Source organism: Nicotiana attenuata, chromosome 6 (genome assembly GCF_001879085.1).
Source record: "Nicotiana attenuata strain UT chromosome 6, NIATTr2, whole genome shotgun sequence".
Classification (NCBI taxonomy): domain Eukaryota; kingdom Viridiplantae; phylum Streptophyta; class Magnoliopsida; order Solanales; family Solanaceae; genus Nicotiana; species Nicotiana attenuata.
In genome coordinates, this window is record NC_031994.1 from 4,905,085 (window position 1) to 4,911,863 (window position 6,779).

The window sequence follows — 6,779 nt, forward strand, 5'->3', positions numbered from 1 at the left end:
CATTGATCTCTAGGCCATCACATGACCTTCCCTCCTCCTCTAAGCGGGACAAGTGGTCCGCCACTTGGTTTTCACTACCTTTCCTGTCTACAATTTCTAAATCAAACTCCTGAAGTAACAAGACCCATCGCATCAGCCTATCTTTGGAATCTTTCTTCGTCATCAAATACCTAAGAGCGGCATGATCGGTATGCACTATGACTTTGGCGCCCATGAGATACAGCCAAAATTTTTCCATTGCGAGCACAATAACCAACATCTCCTTTTCAGTTACCGTGTAGTTCCTTTGGGCATCATTCATCGCCTTGCTCGCGTAGTACACCGGATGAAACATTTTACTCACTCTTTGACCCAAGACCGCCACAACCGCAACATCACTCGCATCACACATGAGCTCAAAAGGCAAGCTCCAATTGGGTGCGGTAATAATAGGAGTGGTGGTCAACTTGTGCTTGAGAAGTTCAAAAGCTTGCATACATCTCTCATCGAACACGAACTTAGCATCCTTTTCCAATAGCTTGCACAATGGATTCACTACCTTCGAAAAATCCTTGATAAATCTCCGGTAGAACCCTGCATGCCCAAGAAACCTTCTAATCCCCTTGACAGAAGTAGGGGGAGGAATGTCGCGCCCCCTTTTTCCCTCTATGCATCGGAAAATTGGGTTTATGACATTTTGGGCATAAGACAACTCATTCCTTTTGGGAACTGGGTTTTGCATTTGAAGAGTCGCCACCTAGTGATTTAGGGCGCATAAGGACACCTGTAAGGTTCAACTACAACTACATTTTGATAACCAGAGATAGGGTAAGGGCTTGAAATTATCCCAAGGGGAAGGTGTTAGGCACCCCTCATGATCCACTAGTGTGGTTCCCGGCCAGACAGTACTTTGTGAATTTGTACAATTAGCAAGTAAACAGACAAGGCTGAAATAAGAGGGGATTTTGAATACATAAATAAAGCAAAGTTTTGAAAGAGTTATAACTAAACATGCTGACGAATACAAGAAGGGTCCTAGGTTTATTTGTAATATGGATCACATCAATGCAATACCCGGTAATCACTCCTCTAAAGAGGGGCTACACGTGGTATTAGCGCACCGGTCATCATATCCATATCTACCCTTCCCACCCCGTTAAGGTATTAAAGCGCGGATTGGTCTCGACCTCTATTGCATGCTATTACCCATCCCATTCCTATCAGTCCCGGAGGAATTTAGGACTACTATTCCTATAAGTGGGAGGACTTCAGGCTGACTCTTAGGTTTAAAGGTAAAAGGCTAAGGCGACGTACAAAAATACGTAGGACTGCATTTAAAGGGGAAACATTTTAAACAACAAAGAGGCTCATATATACCTCCTCAAATAGAACACATAAATAGCATGACTTAAAACAAATTTAAGGTCAGAATTTAAAATAATGAGAAAGGGGAGTTTTAGTTGTTGAAGCAAACCAATTTATTACATAACTGAGATAAGAAGTCCGAGTCAGGCCTGCCTGCTGGTTGTAGCAATTACTGATTAACAAAGGCAGGTTCAGTCTTTATTGTTATTACCTAAGGCCTGCCTAAGTGTTTGGGTGAGATCCTATAAACATGATATCTATTACGGATTTGAAAATGGCAAAGCTGTAACAGTTCTAAAATAAACGATTTGAGATCCTATAGACATACTTTCTAAACCGTATTAAGAAGAAGGAGTTGTTAAAAAAAAATTAGTTCAGAACAATATGAGTCAAACTGATTTTAAACTAGACTGGTTTCAGATCCTATAGGCATGATCCCTACTATTGCTGGTTTTTAATTCCTATAGACATGATATCTAGTCGAACGTGAAATGAAGCAGGCAGGATTTATTTGAGATTCCTATAGGCATGATTTCTAAAAAAAATACTGATTTTAACCTTATGAGCATGATGTCTGATTGTAACCCTTTAGATCCTAGGAGCATGGTGTCTAAGTGTGGTAATAAACATGCAGAATTTGGGACAAATCCTATAGGCATGTTATCTAAATGCAGAATTAAACATGCGGGCTAAAAATCCTATAGGCAGATTATCTAAATGCTTAATTATACAGAAAACGGGTCCTATAGGCATGTTCTCTACCCTTCTAATAGTTAAACATGCATAATTACCCAGCCCTTTTCACTAACCAACCCCAATGTTTATTATAAATTATTACAGACCAAGTACTGAATTACATCAGAAAAGTGTGAAAATAAGAAGTTACAACCCTAGGAAGCCTGATTCTGACTTCCTCTCTGAGTTATGGAACAAATCACCTCAAATGCCACTTGTTTCAAAGCCTTTCTCGGACCTGGGCGGGTCAAAGTTCCCTAAGGGTCTCAAGGGACCCGGGGTAGTGCTTATACCCAAGTTTGCATAACCAGCTAGAGATGAGTGCAGCGTGGAAGGGCCAGCCCTTATGTGTCCAAGTTCTGAGGGAGCTCATCGGTCCCAAGGCAAGGCTCACACAAGAGGGGCGGAACCTAAGTCTAAGAGTATAGTGGAAGTGCAAAAATAGGGATTTGTTTAAAACTGGGTTGAGAATAGTAAAGGGGAAAAGTAATTGGAAAACAGTAGTAGTAAAGCTAACACTACACCGAATCAACATTTTTTTTCACAAGGGGTCAGGGATTTGGGAATACATTGCAGGGAGCATATGACCCTAGGAAGGGGTCAGGCTTGGGCATCCACAACAATAAATGGTGCTAGCATGCCCATATACCAGCCAGAGAACACAACACATAGAGGGGATGTGAAGCATATGACCCTAAGGAGGGTCAGGTTTGGGATCATGTACAGCAATGTCTAATGCTGACATGCCCTCAAACCAACCAGAGAATATAAACACATAGGGGATATGGGGGTTTGGGATTCATAAGTCATAATAAGTGACTGACATAGTTCATACATGAGAAAAATATCAATTCCGAAGAGAAAGGGACAAATTACAGTATGCTCAGTAATAGAACTTGATTAAACACAAGCATGAAATAGGCAAGAGTGAAGGAAATAGTAGAGAAAATATGTTGTGTTTGATGCTTGAAAATTAATTAGAACATACCAGTAAAGAGGCAAATGCAGAAAGAAAGGTAAGCAAATTTCCACAGCCTAGCCTTGGCTTTTAGCCGGCTAGACAAGGCAGCAACACAAGTAGTAACAGAGAAGAGAGAGAGAGTTTTGAGTGAAGTGTGTGTTCTGAACTCAAGTGTTTCATTCGTTGTTGTTCGTTGTCCTTGAAAGAAGAGCGGTGCAGGGTATATATAGCTTTTTGAAAACGAGTGAAGGAGAGGTAATAAGTAAAGTTTTGGTACAAATATGGAAACAATCAACAGTCAGAATCAATTATACAAGCGATCCCCTTTAATTAAGAAATCACTTGTCTAACGGGTAGTAACAGATTCAAATAAGGAAAGAGATCAGTTTAGAGGCAGACTGATTATTGCCATAAAAGAAGTAGTACAAGCATCAAGTAAGTAATCAAGTCTAAGTAATGAAATATACTTATTTTGGAAAAGATTCAATAAGGCAAAGTATCATAGTAAAGGGAAAGAATTAATCAATTTGAACGGGCGAGTGAAATCAGGGTTCATAAAAGGGAAACTTTAGAAATCAGCCACTAGATGAAGATCAATCAAGGAAGAAACTGCATATAAATAAAGTGAACAAGGTCATCAGACATGCGAGGCCAAACTTATTGACAAAATCACAAACAAGCAGTAGTGGCAAAAATAAGCTAGGGTTCAGTAGTAAAGCAAACATTCGAAGCATAGTAATCAAGTAGGTCGAGTCACATTGAATTAACAGGAAAGAAAACAGAGCATCAGAAACATGCAAAGGTTTCACAATAGCAGGTGAGGAAACCCCTTTTAAAAAGTTAGGGTTTCAACCCTAGTCGAGTTGAAAGATAGTAAAAAAAATCAGATGAGTCACATTGAGAAAAGAGAGAGCCTAAAACAAAAGCTTTTGGTCGAGTCAAGTACTCAAACAAACCATTTCAGGCCCAAAGACCTAGGGTTTCAACAACAATCGATTTTAAAAGGTGACAAACAAATAAATCAAACAAGTGCTAGCAAGCAGTTTCAGAATTTGAATGAACCCCAAAAGAAATTAGGGTTTTCAACATGCTAACTCAGATAGGAGAACAACATGAGCAACACATAGAAAAATCACAGACACATTAAAATCAGAGAAGAGATTTTGAAAAGAAAAACTTGAAGGAAAACCTAATCGGAAAGTGAAGAGTCATTTTGAAAGAAAGGTCAAAGAAACTTCAAGAAGCACTTAAAAATTTCATGCCAAGCATAGATCTAAGGTGGATCTGAAAGCAATCGAAAAAGTCTTAGAGATTAGGGTTTCAGAAAAACCAAAAGCAATGAGAAAGGCCTTGAAAGTTACCAATCTAGCCAGTAGAGTCAAGGATCTGACTCGAATGGCCATGGCTGGCCGGAGAAAGGTCAGGGATGATCGGAGAAAGGTCATCGAGCAAGGGCCGGACCAAATCCCTTTGAGGTCTGGTCATGAAACCATAGAACCAAACACATAGGAGCTATGGAAGGCTGTTACAGGCCTCAAATGACCACGGAAGGCCATAGATTAGGTAGGTATTAGGGTGGATTAGGGTGGCGGTGGCTAGGGTTTAGGTGGTGTTGCAGAGAGGGTTTGAGAGGAAGGGGGTTCAAGGGCGGCGGTAGGTGAGAAATGATAGGGTTTTTGGGTCGTTTGGAATTAATTAAGGAAAGGGCGAGTATTGGCCGTTGATCTGAATGATCAATGGCTTGGATTAAAATGGGTAAGTGGGGCTGTTTATGAAACTGGGTTTGGGCCTGGTCCGATGGGTTCAATTGGGTTGAGGATTGGGTTTAATTTGGGTAGAATTTAGGCTATAATTGAAACGTAACTGGGCTATCATTTAAATAGCCAATTTTCCCCTATTATAATTATAAAAAAAAGTAAATTGAGTTTTGGAAATGAATTAAAAGTACTAGAATGATTTATGACATATAATTAACCATTTAAAAATACTGGACTTAGTTTTCATAAACATAAACACAATTAAATCCTAAAAGAGGCTAATATTGCAATTATACAATTTAGCCCTAAAAAATACTAAATAATTTTTGTAAAAAATATGCAAAAATTCCCTTAGCTATATTTTAGCATAAATATAAAATTTCAACAAGTGAATCACCAAAAATGATAATTTTAGAAATTATTACTGGGTTTTTATGGATAAAATAAGGGAATAAATTGATTTAAAAACCTTTAAAAATTAAGAAAAAATAATAAAACATTTGAGTGCGCTTATATATGCATGCATATGCTATTTTGAAGGTATTTTGCATATTAAAATATATATAGGAAAAAATTGGGTATCAACAGCTGCCCCTCTTTATCCGGGAAGGATGAAAGAGTTGTCGGGTAAAGATATGACGGCCAATTTTGACCGAACAAAACGGTTCGAAGAGGTCAGACCGCGCCCTGTCTTCTGAGCTGCCTACATATCCCTGGTTTTACAGGAATCAGGCCGCATGTAGTTCAGGATCCGTTGGCGGAGTATGGCGACGGGTACTTTCCAAGAACGGACGCAATGTTTCGGCCAGGGTGGGTGAAAGGCTTACGGGAATGGTTAGGTTTTATGTGGCTACGGGAACTGGAGCGGCACTGCTCCTGTCGGGCTGGCTGTTGCTCGCCGGTGTACCTACAATTAGAAAACAAAACGAGCGTATACTGTGCATAAATTTAAACATGATGCAAATTCCGTCGGACCATGAATGTTGTTTTCGGATGGTTAGGATGACGTACTTAGACTATGACGTCCTGGGCCATGAAGCATACAATAAAGAATTCGCTGGCCATGAAATGATGTTCTCGGGCTATGAGGATGGTGCCTCCGAACCATGATGCCTTTGAATAATAATATGCAAAAGGGGTCCTCAGGCCATAATATGGTGTTCTCGGGCTATGAAAATGGTGCCTCCGAACGATGACGCCTTTGGATAATTTGGCAATCTTTTAGCCCACGAGATGCACTATGAGGCGATCTTTCAGCCCATGCAGATATAGTATGAGGCGATCTTTCAGCCATGCAGATGTAGTATGTGGCGATCTTCCAACCATGCAGATGCAGTATGAGGCAATCTTTCAGCAATGCAGATGCAGTATGAGGCGATCTTTTAGCCATGCAGATGCAGTATAAGGCAATCTTTCAGCCGTGCAGATACAGTATGAGCCGATCTTTCAGCCATGCAGATGCAGTATGAGGCGATCTTTCAGCCATGCAGATGTAGTATGTGGCGATCTTTCAGCCATGCAGATGCAGTATGTGGCGATCGATCTTTCAGCCATGCAGATGCAGTATGAGGCGATCTTTCAGCCATGCAGATGTAGTATGTGGCGATCTTTTAGCCATGCAGATGCAGTATGAGGCGATCTTTCAGCCATACAGATGTGGATGTGGCGATCTTTCAGCCATGCAGATGTGGATGGAGACAACGTTTAGTGTCGGAAGGCAGAATAGTAGCCTTATGCAAGTTGGAAGGCAGAATGGTAGCCTTATGCAAGTCGGAAGGCAGAATAATAGCCTTATGCAATGCAGATGCAGATAGAGGTAGATCTTAACCTCGGAAGGCAGAATGGTAGCCTTATGCAATGCAGATGCAGATAGAGGTAGAGCTTAATCTCGGAAGGCAGAATGGTAGCCTTATGCAATGCAGATGTAGATAGAGGTAGAGCTTAACCTCGGAAGGCAGAATGGTAGCCTTATGCAATGCAGA